At 46.4% G+C, this 16,937-nt stretch overlaps 1 protein-coding gene across 18 annotated transcripts in view; it reads right to left on the reverse strand.

Annotated features, from left to right (window-relative positions):
- ZMYM2 (zinc finger MYM-type containing 2) overlaps positions 1-16,152 on the reverse strand; it is a 99,471-nt gene extending 83,319 nt beyond the window's left edge. For 13 of the 18 annotated variants that reach the window (XM_074816073.1, XM_074816065.1, XM_074816078.1 and 10 more), the window contains exons 1-2: positions 16,014-16,152; positions 14,925-14,982 (exon numbers count right to left, since the gene is read on the reverse strand). The gene's annotated coding sequence lies outside the window, so the exon portion shown is untranslated. Of the gene's footprint in view, positions 1-14,924; positions 14,983-15,304; positions 15,478-15,787; positions 15,914-16,008 lie in introns of those variants that run through there. The other 5 variants (XM_074816070.1, XM_074816066.1, XM_074816071.1 and 2 more) reach the window with 3 other exon arrangements.
- Between the last annotated feature and the right edge of the window lie 785 nt (positions 16,153-16,937).

The following is a 16,937-nucleotide window of genomic DNA, read 5'->3' on the forward strand; positions in this document are numbered from 1 at the left end:
TCCTCCCACAGTATGTAGAGGTTTTGTTTGGGCAGCAGCAGGACAGTTAGCCAATCCTCTGGTGTTAACCAGCCAAATGGTTTCTGCTGAATTTGTATCCCAGTACTTCCATGCCCCATTGTCCAGTGTTCTCCAACATAGTCTTTAACAGTCTGTTATCTCTCTCAGTCTTTCCAGAGGCTTGTGGGTGATAGATGAAGAGATACACTCGCTCAATGCCATGTTTCTTTGCCCAGGAGTTTGATGTTATTTTCGAAATGAGTCCCAGTGTCTTGATTCAATTCATTCTGAGGCACCATGTCACCACAAAATTTGCCTTTCAAGGCCTAAGATGGTGTTTTGGGCAGTGGCATGGTTTACAGGGTATGTTTCTAGCCAACCACTTCCACTATTACTTCCACTATGGTGGTAATGTTCATGGCAGTGGTCCAATATAGACAATTTCCCACACCTTGCCATATTGAAAACGCAGCTACTGCCCTCTATTCCAGGGAGATTTTACTCATGGGGCTCGGTTGATTGCAGCATGTTTCACATTCACAAGTGACCTGTGTGATGGCCTCCACGGTCAGTTCTACTCGATCATGAGCCCATCTGTATGTTGCATCTCTCCCTAGATGTCCTGCTATTTCATGGGCCCATTGAGCTACAAATAGCTCACTCTTATACTTCCAGTTGAGGTCCACCTGAGCTACTTCAATTTTGGTAGCCTTGTCTACCTGTTCATTGTTTTGATGTTCTTCAGTGGCGTAGCATTTGGGCATGTGAGCATCTTTCTACATGATGTACCTTTAGAGCCATGTTTTCTACCCAGGCAGTCCTGCCACAGCGCAGCAGCCTAGATGGGTTTACACCTGCGCTGCCGATTGGTCTTCCACTGGTGCAGCCATCCCCATAGGGCATTAGCCACCATCCAGGAGTCAATATAGAGTACTGGCCACTTTTCTCATTCAGCAATCTCTAGGGCTAATTGGATGGCTTTCACTTCTGCAAATTGACTTGACTCACCTTCTTCTTCAGTAGCCTCAATGACTTGTAGTGTGGGACTCCACACCAGCAGTTTTCCACTTGTGATGGTTTCCTACCACATGACAGGATCCATCAGTAAACAAAGCATAATGCCTTTCATCTTCTGATAACTCATAATATGGCAGTTCTTGGGCACAAGCCACCTCCTCAGGCACTGCTCCAAAATCTCTGCCCTCCGGCCAGTCCATGATGTCTTCCAGGACTCCTGAATGGTTGTGGAGAGTTTTATATTTCACCAGACAGTTTCCCCAGTCAAGCTTGTTGCATGATCAATGCATTTACTCCATGTAGTGCTGGTCACGTGATGTGTGGAGGGGATGTCGCCTTTGAACATCCAGTGTAGCATGGGTAATCACAGTGCCAAGAGGAGATATGCTCCTGTACCAACAACTTCTGAAGCAACTCAAACCCCCTCATATACTGCTAGCATCTCTTTTTTCAGTCAGCTTCTGATTCTCAATACCCTTGGCTCAAAAACCCTAATGGTTGACCTAGGGTTTCTCCTTATGCTTTCTGCCAGAGGTTCCAGATGAGACCACGCTCCCCAGCTGCAGACTCAGAGTACATTTTGCACAGCCGGTCCTGTCCAGACAGGCCCAAGAGCTACAGCACGAGCCATTTCCTGTTTGATATGCTCAAAGGCTTGTTGTTGCTCAAAGCCCCACTCAAAATGCTCTTGTTTTTCAATAGAGAGGGCTCATAAACTTGACTATAACCTGGAATATGCATTCTCCAGAACCCCACAAGGCCTAGGAAAGCCTGTGTTTCCTCCTTGTTAGCTGGTGGAGACATAGTTGCTGACCACATCCACAGGCACATGACAGCATCCATCCTGCCATTTATTCCCAAGAACCAAACTTCCTGTGCAGGTCCTTTGACCTTACTTTTCTTTATGGCAAAACCAGCTTTCACAAGAATATGAATTAGTCTTTTATTCCCTTCTCAAACACTTCTGCCTTGTTGTCTTGCATGATGTCATTGACATATTGTAGATGTTCAGGGGCATCACCCTCTGCCAGTGCAGTTTGGATTAGTCCATGACAAAAGGTAGGGCTGTGCTTCCACCCCTGGGGCAGTCAATACCAGGTGTATTGGACACCCCTCCACATGAAAGCAAACTGTGTCCTGCATTCTGCTGCCAAAGGAATTGAGAAAAACCACACTGGCAATGTCAACTGCAGCATACTGCTTGGATGCCTTCGACTCCAGTTCATGTCTGGTACACCAGAACTCAGTGGTGGTATCACTTTGTTCAGGCCACGATGGTCCGTTAACCTCTACCCTCCACCAGACTTTTGCACTGGCCATATGGGACTACTGAAAGGTGAATCTTGCTGATAACTCCTTGGCTCTGCAGTTGATGAATCAGCTCATGGATGGGAGCCAGGGAGTCTTGGTTTGCCATCAGTGCACCATCCTGGTAGCAATTGGCACCTGGTGTTCTGCAGCTCACAGCACTCCCACAATGAAGGGATCTTCTGAGAGGCCATGAAGGGTAGATAGCTATCTGATCCTCTCTGTGTTCACAGTAGCTACACACCCCCTTGGGTCCTTAAGTACCCTGTCCTGATGTAGTCTATGCCAAGGATACAAGGGGGCTGGTCACAATGGGGTGCTTTTCCAACATGTCCCCTGTTAAGCTCACCTCAGCCTCCCATATAGACAATCCTTGGCATCCCCCTGTCACTCCAGAGATCCAGATGGGTTCTGTGCCCCAGTACCCTGATGGCAACAGCATACACTGTGCACCAGTGTCTACCAAAGCCTTATACTTCTGTGGGTCTGATGTGCCGTGCCATTGAATCCACACAGTCCAGTATATCTGGTCATCTCTTTCCTCTTCTTGGCCAAAGGCAGGGACCTGTTCCTCACTGTCTGACCCTTGCACAGCTAGACCAGAAGTCCCCTCACCAGGATCAGGAGATGTGATTTCAGTTCTTCTATGTCTGGGAGATCGCAGATTGCCTTCTTGTGTCTCTACACCAACTACACTGACAGCCTTCTTGGGTGATCCCTTCTTAACAGCTGTCTTCCCTCTCAGTTAGTGTACATGGACTTCCAACTTAAAGGTGGGTTCACCATCCCACTTCTTCATGTCCTCCCCCTGGTCACACAGGAAGAACCAGAGTGCACCATGCAGCATGCACCTGGGGCTCCCTTTCCCTCCAACCGGGGCAGGAAGGGAGTCATTTCCTGGACGCCCCTGACAGTCAAGGTGCTGTCCCCATACAGATGAGGACGTACAGAGATTTTCTTCAAAGTTTTGGAGCCAATACACTCTCTCCACAGTTGGCATATCCGTATCTGGGCAATACATCACTGTCAAGCTGTTAGAATATGACACTGGGGCACTTTGAATCACATTCTTCCACACGGTTTGTGTGCACAGGACATCCTCTGGATCTTTGGAGACCCTCATCGTTGTCTAGATCACTGTAGACGACTTACAGCACCACTAATTCTCTTGGGTACTGGATATCTTCATTTGCAGTAGTCCACTTTCCTGGGGAGTTCACAAGATCTTCCTTGAATGGATATCTTGCCCTCACATTTATTTGAGAGGAGTCATCTCCAGAGACTGCAAATTGCTGCCTCTTTTGCAATTTCTCAATTCCTCGATTTCTAGCAAGGGATCTTAGCTGCTGAGCTTCCTTACCTTCCAATTTTTGACCATCAGCCACTTTATCCCAGCATCAGACCAGTCAGGCAGCAATCTGCTCACCTGGCTGGTGACTGTAATCTTTCCGCATGTTTCGAAGTTCTGATGAGGTCAGGGTAGTTTCTGCTTCCCATCTGAGTTCTCTCATTGCTTCCTCCAATTTCTGTGTCAAAGAACTGGCTTCTTGATCAAACCTCTCCTCTTATTCTTCCTCCCTTAACAATCTCTGATACGGACCTGTTGTTCTCTTTGTCCACTGTTTCTTCTTCACTACTGGGGCAATGACTGTAGTTGTTGTTGTTTGGGTCCTTATCTCAACCGTGGTGTCCTCTGACGCAGTTTGGGTCCCTGCCTCAACCAGTCCTCTGAGGGTACTGAACTGTGGCTTGACAGGCAAAGGCCAGACCCCAGTACGGTGCTAGAAGCTGTTGGTTTTCAACGGGGTAGGCAAGGCACCCTTCTATTAGGTGGTACATCAGTTTGCCAGAGTTGCTTGCCTGCTCAGGTGTGAGTTCCAGATTATGGGACGTGATAACCACCCTAGGAATCTGCCCAAATCCTTCCACACACCCTGCCACCCAGAGACTGGCTGCCTCAGGGCGTGTTTCAGTATCACTTCACCCAAAGTTGCCTTCTCTTACACCAGGACGAGACCAGATTCCGCAAAACCCATAATATGCCAACAGTATTAATCAGTAGTATTAAACAGCTCACACAGGGGTAGACAAGGACCTCAGGAGCCTGCATAATAAAACCATCCACATAAATGCTAGCTAAGGAAAGGGAGATGTACTCCCTCATCTCCTCCACAAGATAGCTCCCCCAGCACAGCAAGGCCATCAGTGCCAGAGCAAAGCACCCAGACATTGTTTGTACTAGGATATTCCCAAGTTCCTCCAGTTTCCCCACAAAACAGTTCCCCCAGCACAGTAAGGCCATCAATTCCAGGGCAAAGCGCACAGCCGTTATTTGTATTAACATGTTCCCAAGCTCAGCAAAATAAAGAGATAAGCAGCATAACTAATAAACTCTGTGATCCACACAGGGGCTTCCCACTTAACTACTATAGCTATAGCATGCTTAATACAAAACTGCCATTGTCATGCCCCACACTGGACAACAAAAAGGACCGTGGTGGGCTGACCGTGGCTGGATGCTAGGTGCCCACCAAAGCCACTCTATTACTCCCATTCCTCAAGTGGACAGGGGAAAGAGAATGTAACAAATGACTCGCAGGTTGAGATAAGGACAGTTTAATGAAGCAAAAGCAAAGGTCGTGTGCAAAAGCAAGGGAAAACAGAAGATTTTGTTCTCTACTTCCCATCAGCAGGCAATGTCCAGCCACTTCCCACGAAGCAGGGCTTCAGAAGGTGGAACGGTGGCTCCACAAGACAAACGTAAATAACAAGTGCCCCCCCTTCTTCACCCTTTCCCTCAGCTCTTATTGCTAAGCAGATGTCACAAGGTATAGAATATCCCTTCAGTCAGTTTGGGTCAGCTGCCCAGGTTATGTCCCCTCTCAAGATCTTGCTCACCCCCGGCCTACTGGTGAGGGGGAATGTTGGAGAGACAGCCTTGATGCTGTGCCAGCACTGCTCAGCAGTAGCCAAAACACTGGTGTGTTATCAACACCTTTCTAGCCACCAATACAGAGCACAACACTCTGAGGGCTGCTGTGGGGAAAAATTAACTCCATCTCAGCCAGACCCAATACAAGGACCAATAAAGATTGAGAATTCAAATATATGAAGACCCAGCTTTTGTTAGCATTCAAGAAATTGAGACAGTAACACACAAAATGTATAATCCCTTTAAAACAGCATTTAATTACAGGTTCTAGGAAGCATGGTTGGCAGTACTCTGTTAACAAATGTATTACAGCAAATGCTACAGATTTTGTATACATACTGATGAGAAAAGGCTCTATAACTAAGCAAATATTCTATTTCTCTATTTTGCGTAAGAAGGATAGTTGCATTGACTATATTTTTGATACAACTGTGTCATGCTTACAGTGAATATACTAATCTGTAAGCACCTTAAATACACAAGTAGCATGCAATCCTTCAAATTTGTAAAGTTACAAGAAATTGGGGGTACAGCCAATTATGTATAAACCAATCAAATCTAAAAAAAAAACCACCAGAGACAGGAAACAGGAAGAGAAATCAAGTGTGAGAGGATGAGATCTACTAGACCTAAGCATCCTGTAGAAACACATGTTCAGAAGTAGATCAATTTATTAACTACAACAATGCTGATTTTGTTAACTTAAGCTTCCCTGTAAAATATACTTTTTTTTCCAAAAAAAGTAATTACATTTAAGGTAATTTTAAGAAGCAGTTTTTAAACAATATTTCATGCATTTACGTTTTATTAATAATTTTACCCAGACAGCATAAATTCTTAATTTTATGCTGGGGGGGGGGGGGGGGGGAGAAGTGTTCAAATTAACTTACAGTAAAGCACTGCATATCAGTGGAGCATCTTCCTGGTTCCATTAAACTTGCAGCATTTAAGCTAAGTCTGAAATGAGATCTATCTTTGAAGTTGCCAGGTTGTTAGGGTCATATGCAACAGAGCTTTGAACATCTATAACAGTACATATTTCTCAGTCTCTCTGGACACCCTCTTCCTGTGTTTGATTATCTTTGCTATTTAGCATTTCCATTGCTGCAACTTAAGCCCACTACCTGCCATCCTATTAACATGCATCTCTGAGAAGACGCTGCCTTCATCTTCTCTATACTTCTCTATATTGAAGACAGCAGTAACACATCCCTCCAGCCTTCTCTTTAGACTGAACACAACCATCCCCTCAGTTTTTCCTTCTTCTTATGTGCTCCAGACCTCTAAGCTGGTGGCCCTCCACTGGGCTCACTCCAGTATATCAGTATCTTTATTATATAACAGAATCTGCCTAAAACTGTACTCAACACTGCAGATGTAGTCTCCCAAGTGGGGAACAATCACTTCTCTCAAACCGTTGGCTACAGTCTTGCTTAATTCAGCTCAGTAAGTTGTTTGCATTCATCCCTGCAAGGGTGCATTATTCACATTCAACTTGCTGTCCACCAGGAATTCTCAAAGCTGCTTTCTATCCTATCAGTGCCCAGCCTGTACTATTCCCATACATTTTGGAAATGAAGACACTTAACTAATTGCTAGCAAGGACTTTTAATGTTATTCTTCATTAGTGCTTCCTCCTGTTTGGTTGGGATTTTTTTAAATTTTTGTTTTAAAATAACATGCAGTCTACATTCGTAAAGTACAGCCCATGAAACAACTAACTGCATGGATAACTGGTAACCACATTGCCTATCAGCACACCCACTTTTTCTGTGCCTGATTGCACAAATCTTTTTTACTGATGCTTTTAAATCCTTTCCTTTTACTTTTGCATGTTCTTAGAAAGAGGAAAAACTGTCATGCCATAGTTCGTAACTGAACAAGAAGGTTGTAGATAGACCAACTTTATTGTCTCCAACAATAACTAACATCAGCTAGTAGTCTCAACCAGATTTTTCATCCCTGAGAAATACCCAAGTATTGGCTAACAACCTAGTATTTTTGGCCCAGTATGGATAAGCTTCATCAACACAATTTACTGCAGTGACTAGCATTCACTGCATCTAGTAACTCAGAACAAGGAAAACCAAATTCAAAAAAGTATGTGAATACTATGCTACATATAGGAGGGAAACCCACGCAGACTATGACCAAATAAACAGCAATGAACCTATAGTATAACAAAGGAAAGAAAATCTTAACATCATACACAAAATGAGATAAAGCAGAAGAAAAAAAACCAACCACAAAATAGTTCAAGTTCTATGCTGAGGTAAGGTTGACAGGAAATGGGATCCAAAGCAAGAATGGATACGGTCAGCAAGGCAAGTATGATAGGTTTTCACAGCTGTGCTCACTGGTTGGCTGCAAGTTACATTATGCAATCAAGACTCCAGTTTATCGAACTAGTTTTAAAAAGTAAAAGGTAGCTTTATTTTTAAACAAGATGCATATTGTATTTGCTAAGGCTGCAGTTTCACAACAATAAACCACATCCAGTCTAGGACAGGACTACTGTGGTTTTGAATTCCCACTCCTCTCTCCAACTTTCTCCAGCACAACTCTTTCTCTTTTTCTCCCAGCTGTTTACAGGTCCTAACAGCCATGGAGCTAATGTGGTAGAAAGCTGAAAAACAAAAAACAGAGCAAACACCTACACAGCTCCCCCCCAAAAAAGTTCACTGTGATGATTCATGGAGCTAAACTGATTCCCAAAAACATAAACAGAAAAAGCCAGTGTTGGTACAAAGAAGAGAGGACAATGACAATGCTAAGTTAGGTTAGTTTAAAGGGTCATGCTACCAAGCATATATGCTTACTAGAATTTAAACCCATGAAAAATACACTATATAGCATTTGTTCTAAGCCAATATTTTGTCTTTCAAGTTCAAATCTACAACTGGAATAAAGACCTGCAGCATGTAAAATGTATTCCTAGGAAAAAAAAAAAAATCAAATTACTATTTAATTTTGCTAGTGGGGAGCTTTTCAAATCCTCTTTAAACTTTTGCCTAAAAGAAGAAAATCATGTCTCAATAAGTTACTCCAACTCTTAGTTATCCTACCTGCTGAAAGACTACACGCTGTTCCCCATCTGAATGTTTATTGCTTCAGCAATAATCAGCACTGAGAAATTAAGTCTTTAACATTGGGGGGGGGGCCACCTTATTATCTAATAGGTTATTGGGCACACAGTCTCTCCTAGACCAGGATTAAGTCACACCCTAATCTATTCTCTTTTAATTGAGGAACAGACCAAATATAGTCTGTTAATAAGGAGTGGAAAACACGCTAAGTCATTCTTACAGGTCTTCTCCAAACTCTTCAATTCTTTTTAATTATTAAAAAATGCTGGACTTAGATCAGATCATAACTGCTGTACTACACACAATATTAGTTCAACCATCTCAGTATTTCTGTTTGTTAATTCTTTGGATAGAAGTATACATAATGATGGTCAAACACAGTGACATGGCAACAATTCCAAGACATATCCAACATTTGTGTCTGGTAAAAAAACAGCCAACCAACTTTTGATGCACTCTCCATTTTCTGTCATTTCTAAGTTGCAATTATTTTTTTATTGCATGTATTACAGAGAACTTCTTACCTGGCCTTTCTAGATACTACTTGGCTTCTTTAATGAGGCACTATCTACCAGAACAGAACCTCAACGTCTGAATGAACATTTTTCAAAATTAACATAACCACCACCACAAGCAAAAAGTAAACAAACCCCCCCAAACCCAGGCACACAGAAATACTAGCTATTAATTCAAAAGATGTCTGGTAAATTCTTTCAGCTTAGTAAGAATTCTTAAACGTATAAAGGTTGGTATTGTTAGTCATCAATTCTTGCTCGAACAAAATGACAAAATTATTTCAGGTAAAACAGAACACTAGGCTGTCTTCCCCTTACCACACATATATACACATTTAAAAAAAAAAAGGAGAAAAAAGACACTGATACTACAACTATACGTTGCAACTCATCGCAGGCTCCTAGGAGCCAAAGTTACAGATCACATTATGCTAGCCACTGTACACACACAGAATAAGACTATCCAAAGAGCAAACAACCTAAACATAAGGGACAACAGATAGAGCGAGACAAAAAGGAGAATACAAGCAAACAGCACCACCATAAACAATGGTTAGAATGAGTTCTTGTTCTAAGGATGGTGTGTTTGAGTCCCAAGGTGACAAGAAAGGTGGTAGTTTGGTTTTTATTAGGCTTTGCTTCCTAAAGTTAGTTGCTTTTGCATTGCCAGGTTGCAGCTGCTTTAAAGGGTGCACACAGTGAACTTCTCCAAGCATGAGGAGCATCACAGGAGAATGAACAAAAGCGTTTAACTGCCCTTCATGTCACTTTCTAAACAGCACTTAAAATCTCATTAACAACAAGAACAAGATAGATAATATCCCTCACAGATAAACCCCAGATTTAAATTAAAGGCAAGTAACCTGTTACTTTTACAGCCATAAAAATATAAGATGCAGAAAGACCAGATAGTCAAAGCAGAAGACGAGGAAAGCACTCCTGTTAAGGATTCTGAATCCGTATCAACAGAACAGGATCACTTTTACCACAACCTTAAGAAAAACTGTTACCACAAGATATAGAGACCAAAGGCAAAGTATGAGATTCAGTCATGTGATCTATTAACACAACTAAATAACCAACACTTAATTGTTTATTAACAATTAAGAGACTGCTTACCACGTGGAAGAAATCTGCAGTCTGTTAGAAGACCAGCATGTGGCTGTGTCTAAAACAAGGACTAGATTATGGGCTTAAACCAAAGACCTCACGACAACACTGTCCACAATTGACAGACAGCACAGAGTTTTCCTTTTGGGGAGGAAGGATTGCCTTTGTGATAGTAGCCTGAGCTAAAGGTCAGACATTACAAAGAGAAGTCAGAAGCACACACTGAGATTTAGCTGGTAGAAGGCAGCAAGTCCAGAAGAGAGGGAGACTTGAAGGTCATCCATACAGAGATGATAGCTGAGTTTATGAATGAGATTAACAAAATAACTTTTAGAGACATTTGATGTACTACTAAGGGTAAATGCCAAACTGGAGAGGTCTTACAGGGATCTAAAGACAAGGAACTCCAGAAAGAACTTAAGGTTTTCACCAAGGTTAAACTTTCAAGGAGAGGGGGAGGGGAAAAAAAAAAGGCATAGTAGCATCACAAGTGGTTTTTTTAAAGCACAAAACTGAATTATTCACAAATTATTCACACTTATTCACTGATTATTCACAAAACTGAATAATCTGTTAATTTTATTCATGTTGTAGTAAAATCTGAATTTGTCATCTTTATTATAATCACTGATTGAAGTAATTTTGTTCTGATTGCAAGTTGGAGTAAGAAAACAACTGTCATCACTGACATCTCCAATCCATGAGATACTTCAGGTGAAGGCATGAGAATCTCTCACTGGACAGTTGTTTTAACCTGTCTATAATGGACAGTCATTGATCTCATCTATTGCAACTGTTGATGTTCTCATCTATACTCATATACAATCAAATTTTTTGTGTGCGCGAATCCTATTGACCTCTAGTGGCAGAGTTTCAGAAAATATATATTGTTTTTGTCTTAAAATTGATAATTTCTGGAAGATCACAGAAGACAAAAACCTTACATTGCCCAAACAAATTAAGAATAAATAAATGGCATTGAAATCACAGCATTATTCAGGTTGCAGAAGACCCTTTAGTAAACCTAGCACTGCCAAGTCTACCACTAAACCATGTCCCTAAGCACCACATTTACACATCTTCTAAATAGCTCCAGGGATGAGACTCAATCACTTCCCTGGGCAGCCTGTTCCAATGCTTGATAACCCTTTCAGTGAAGAAATTTTTCCTAACATCTAATCTAAACCTTCCCTGATACAACTTGGGGCCACCTCCTCTCATCCTGTCACTTGTTACTAGGGAAGAGACCGACACCCTCCTCACTACAACCTCCTTTCAGATAGCTGTAGAGAGGGATAAGGTCTCTCCTGAGCCTCCTTTTCTCCAGGCTAAACAACACCGGTTCCCTCACCACCTTCTCATAAGACTTGTGCTCTAGACCCTTCATCAGCTTTGTTGCCCTTCTTTGGACACACTCCAGCCCCTCAATGTCTTTCTTGTAGTGAGGGGCCCAAAACTCAACACAGTGTTTGTTGTACTTGGCCTCACCAGTGCCAAGTACAAAGGAACAATCAGATTACATCCCTAGTCCTGCTGGCCACACTATTTCCGGTACAATCCCAGATTCTGTTAGCCTTCTTGGCCACCCAGGCACACTGCCAGCTCATATTCAGCCAAGCCCACCAGAGCAGCAATGAATGCTCCTTAGCCATCTCTGTGAGGGTAAGGGATGGAGATCCACACAGCAGCAAAGACGCGCGGCTTGCTGATGCATTAGAAACCACAGAAGCACCTGAGAACAGTCACATAAGAACCTGGGCTTCTCCCCCAAAAAAGGTGGCAGGATCAATAACCCAACTGAAGCATGTTTACACCAATGCATGCAGCATGGGCAACAGACAGGAGTTGGAAGCCACTGTGCAGCTGGGAAACTGTGATATAAAGTCAATATAGTCAAAGCATTAACTAAAGACATACCACGCAACTGCATTCCAAAAGTCTCACACTGCTCCCTTCTACCTAAAGTTTTTCTTGGAACTTCAAAGCACTGACAAACTTACAAATCTTGGTCCAAAATGAAGAATTTTAATACTACCATCTAAATTGAGCAGGTCATTCATATACCACGTTAGCATCTACTGCCAGTCAGATTTGCCACCAGCATGTAGGGTAGGCTACAAATATGGAAGAAAAGCTAAGTCTCCTCTGAACTCTAACCTTTCAGAAACCCAATTATACTCCTGAAACATTCACCTTGTAAGATTAAATCACTGAAAGAACACTGAAGTTAAAAAGAAGCTGCAAAAAAAGCGCTTTCAACAAACAACAAAAATCCTGTAGCATACAGGGCTTTAAGAGCCTCATGAGGCAAGTATTACCTCAAACTTCTCAGAAGGGGCAGCTTTACTAATCTTTTGAACTCCTCTGAACTTCACATTTCAATCCCTTTCCAAGGCTAGGTTGAGTTCATTGTTATTTGTGATGTACATGTCTTCTGGAAAAAAGAAACAGTTCTCCATGAACACTGGATTTTCCATTAGTAATAATGCTTAATATAAATTCTTCATGGAACTCATTCTGCTTTTGTTGTATATCCACTAGTTGTAAACTGACACAAGATAACAGAACTTCAGTAATTCTGTATTTAGTCCTTGAAACCAAAATGAAAACTACTGTAACAAGGCAAGACTGTTCATGATGCTGCTGGGCAAAAAAAAAAAAAAAAAAAAAAAGAAAAAAAAAGGAAAGAAAGTCGGCAAAAATCTGAAAGAGGTTGTACCCGTTTTGGTCCCACATCCCTTCACATACTTGAACAAGCTCTGTAGAAGACAGAGAAAAACTTGCTTTCACTTTTTCACTGGCATTTGTACATTCTTGCTCATGCAAATCCCTCTTAGCATATTATTCCAGGGTAAGCAACAGTAGAATGCAATCATATATTTGGGGTCAAATAGGATTAATAACAGTAGTACAAGGCAAACTTCTTTGATACACTAATTAAGACAGTCTTTTATTAAAATAAGTTACGTAGTTTAACTACCTAATATGTTCTATCATCACCTTTATTTCACAAATCGTGGCTGAGGAGTTTGGTTCCTAGAGCTGACCTTGCAGCAGCAAGCATTCCCTCATGCAACAGCACAGCCCATCACATGCCACAGGACACACTTTTCACCTCCAGTCACGTGCTAGAGAAAAGGCTGTACCACCACCACCACCACCATAGTTGGAGAAGGACAATGTGCCATCTACTAGGATGCTTTTGTGCAAGACATTAGTGTAATTCACAAACCAGCTGGCAACTGCTTATTGAGGTTTACTGACTCTTAATGATACAGCTGTTCTTGGCAGTATTCTCATCTTTTCATAGACAGCCACACAAAGCTTCAATAATTTTTTCAAACCAGCTCCAATACAGAACATCCTTTTTCACTCCCTTCCAACGCAACTGCCTCCCTCCTTCCAAAGCCCTGTTTGCCTTGATCACTCTTAGATGTAACTTTCCTAACTCGAAGAAGCATCACAAAAAGCAGAACAGCTGTTAGACTGGAACGTGTAATGTATCAGAAGTAAAATTAGATGGTGGCCTTAGATCCAAGACATGGTAAGAGTTAAAAAACTACAATTAAAATTCGAAAATTACAGTAGTAAATCAAAGTTTAGAACAGACCGTTTTATTAATGATAACGGGCCATACAAACTCTTAGCACCTTTCATGAAGTTGGTAATTTTAGAAGCTCAGAAAAAAATCCAAATCTGATGCCCTCCTCCTGAGCAGTGAGGTTTTGCAGAGAACCACTTATTCTCTGTACATGTAAGCCACCAAAAAGTGACAAAGAAAGTTGCAAGCTATGCAAATCTGGGAAATCTACTATGTAGAATGGCAAGGAAGAAAAAGGGGGGGAGGGGGGGGGGAAACGTATTTCAAGATACAAGTGTTGGGGAAGACTACAACACCTGAATCCCTCCCGTACCAAGTGCCGAGCCCAGAGCGCAAGAGAGGCGCTGCCTTTTTGTTTTGTTCTCTGGCTGCACGTTACCACCGGCCCCGCCGGCCCGGCTGCGCTTGTCGCGGCGGCCTCTGGCGGCGACAGCCCGCGGACGGGCGGCCGCATCCCAACTGAGCGCCTAAACCTCTCCCCACGCGCACACCGCCTTACTTTCTCCTTCGCTGCGCTACTTTGCGATTTCAGAATCCCCCGTGCAGAAAAAAAAAAAAAAAAGTTATTAAAAGGGTCACAAACCAGAGTGAAATTACACCCCAATCCTACAGAGAAGGATTGGTCATCGGCCTCTCCTTAGCCGACCTAACACCCGACAGAGATCACAGTCTCCTTTGAAAATCCCACACAGATGAAACACCGAAAATGCTATTAAGTAGCTGTTTCCCCAATGACCTCCAGCTTCTTGGGGAAGGAGCAAAGCAGATGGCTCGAAAGTCCCACCAAGATGCACAAACTGCCAATGGCGCTCAACAAAATCACCCAAACAAATCTGCGGGAGTAAGGAACCAGTCTGAATACACAAAGGAGACACACTGGAGTAGGCGCCACAAATTGCTGGGTTATTTTAAACCTCTCATTCCTCTTCTTAGCTTCAGTATATGCAGGACACAGGATTGGAGAAACGGGGGAAAAAAATTTAAAGATGGCTAAAGGTGTCTCGTCATGGATTTTAATACACGCTCTAAAACTCTAGAGGGCACCCGAAATATGCCCTCCCCCTCCCTCCTGAGCCGGGTAACGTGAGCAGCGGCAGCAGCCCGTCGTCTGCTTGCCGGAGTTGGTATTGCAGGAGCGATGTCTGCAGCAGCAGCGCCCACCCCGAGGAGGAGCCGCCTCACAGCCATTACTGGGGCTTCGCCCCAGGGCAGCAGCTGCTGGACCCAGGAATTTCCCCACCCAACCCTGGAGGCCCCTCCTTCTACCCCTGCCCCGGGAGAATATGGGGGGGTGGGTCAAGCCCTCCCGAAGCAGGTCTAGCAGAGGCAGAAACAGATACGTAAATAGCACTCACAATGGAGCTCCCTCTCCTTGTTGGTCTCTGCCAAGGCTGCACCAAACTGGGCTGGAGCCTAAAGGAAAGACATGGGGTTAACATGGGGCAGCGAGGGGCAGGCAGCGCCCCCAAGCAGCATTTCCTCTGCCTGGCCAGGGCAGGTACCGCCTGCATCACCCACCACTTCCCTTTAATCCCAACCCTTTAAATAAATAAATAAAGAACAACTGCCCTCCCCGGGGGCGGTGGGGTACTCCCCAAGCGCACCCACGCCGCCTGCCCTCGCTGAAGGAGGGGGAACAAGGAGCCGCCCCGGGCGCAGCTGCACCGGGGGCTCCTCCGCGCGAGTGCGGGGGGAAAAGGCAGCGGCGGCCCCCACGGTAGGGAGCAAATATTACCTGCTAACTTGCCTAAGCAGCCCTGAACCGGCCGCCCCGGGGGGTCGCAGGGCCCTCAGCGGCGGCGCCTCAGCGCCGGGCGAGCGCCTCGGCCCCCCGCACGCTCCCGCGGCAGTTGCCCCCGGTCTCGGGTTTGCCCCCCTGCAGTCGGCCAGCAGCACTGCCGCCTCCTGTCCGCCATTAGAGAGACCCAGCCAAACAATACGGGAGGGGAGCAGCGACGGCGGCAGGATCCGCGGAGCGCCGCGCCGGGCAGGGGAGGGAGGCACCCGCGGGGGGGGGCGGCGAGGGCGGTGGGTGGGGGAGGCACCGGGGCAGAACAACAGCCGAGGGCCCGGTGGGGAAGGAAGGGAGGGAGGGAGTTAAAATAGGAGGCGCTAAGGCAGACCCGGCCCTTCCCCCAAATGCCCCTACCCCCCCCCCCCCCCGGGCTGCCCCCGGGCGCCCCCCGTTTACCCCCACACCCCCCCCCCCGTCTCCCACCTCCGGGCCGCGATGGTTATCCCCGGGGCTGCCCCCGGTGCTGCCCGCGCCCCCTCCGCCGCCGCGAGAGGTGGCGGCGCAGCGGCGGCGACACCGTGGGGTACTTCGCCCGGGTAGCTCGGAGGCACGGCGGCTGCTCTCCCATCCCCGCCCTGGGGGCAGTTCCGCGCCGCCAACCGCCCGCCAGCCCGCCCCCGAGGCGCAGCGCCCCGCACCCCCACCTCACCCGGCTCCCCAGCGCTCGCAGGCACGGACCCCCCCGCGGGGGACGCACGCACTCTGCGCTACTCCTCCGGCGTCTCAACTCTAACTCGGTCCAGTCCCGGGCGAAGCGCAGCTGCTAGCGAAGGGGAGGAGGAACCGGGCCAAGCGAGCTCGGGGGAGATCCGCCTCCCTGCCCCGCCATTGGCTCCTCCAGAGGGCGGGCTCTCGCGCTGGGCTAGCAGAGTGGGTGGGCCGCCCATCCATCAGAGCCGCCTGCAGCCGGTTGACCCTATAAACTGCCAATCTTCCTCCTGGCCATGCCCGGGGTTCTTCCCACTTTGATCCATCAGGTTTGAGGAACCCGGATCGTTGCCCACCGGCTCGTTACCCGGGTCCGAGGGCTGCGCTCGCCCTCCCCGCGCAGCTCTTTTGACAGCGGCAACTTGCAGAAGTTTGCGCCGCCGCTGGGCCGGCCGCGCTCCGCCGGCGAGGAGGTCGCGCTGCCCATCCCAGCCCTGCGCTCCGTCCCTGTGGGTGCCACAGCCCCGGCCGTGGGGCGCGGGCTCACCTCGCCCCCGCCGCCCCCTGCCGCCGAGCCGCAGGGCTGGCAGGATCCCTCCGTGGCCCTCCGAGAGGTCCCGCCCCGCTCCTTCCCTTGGCCGGGCTTTGGACCTGGGGCCATTTCCATGAGGGACAGAGCGTGGATAATGGAAGCGCTCCCACAGGGGAAAGGCAGAGAGCGCACGGATCCCAGGGAGGGCGCCTCGCCCGCGCCCCCGCAGCGTTCCCCGCCGAGTGGCGCCTCCTCGCCGCCCTCGCCCCAGGACGCCCTCCTGCCCCCACCCGCTGCGGGGGAGGGCGCCATGTCAGCCGCCGACATGGCTCCTGGAGGAGCTGGTGGTGGTGGTGGTGGTAGCAGTGGTGGCGTCCTCCATTTTGTCGGAAG

Source organism: Strix aluco, chromosome 2 (assembly GCF_031877795.1).
Source record: "Strix aluco isolate bStrAlu1 chromosome 2, bStrAlu1.hap1, whole genome shotgun sequence".
Classification (NCBI taxonomy): Eukaryota; Metazoa; Chordata; class Aves; order Strigiformes; family Strigidae; genus Strix; species Strix aluco.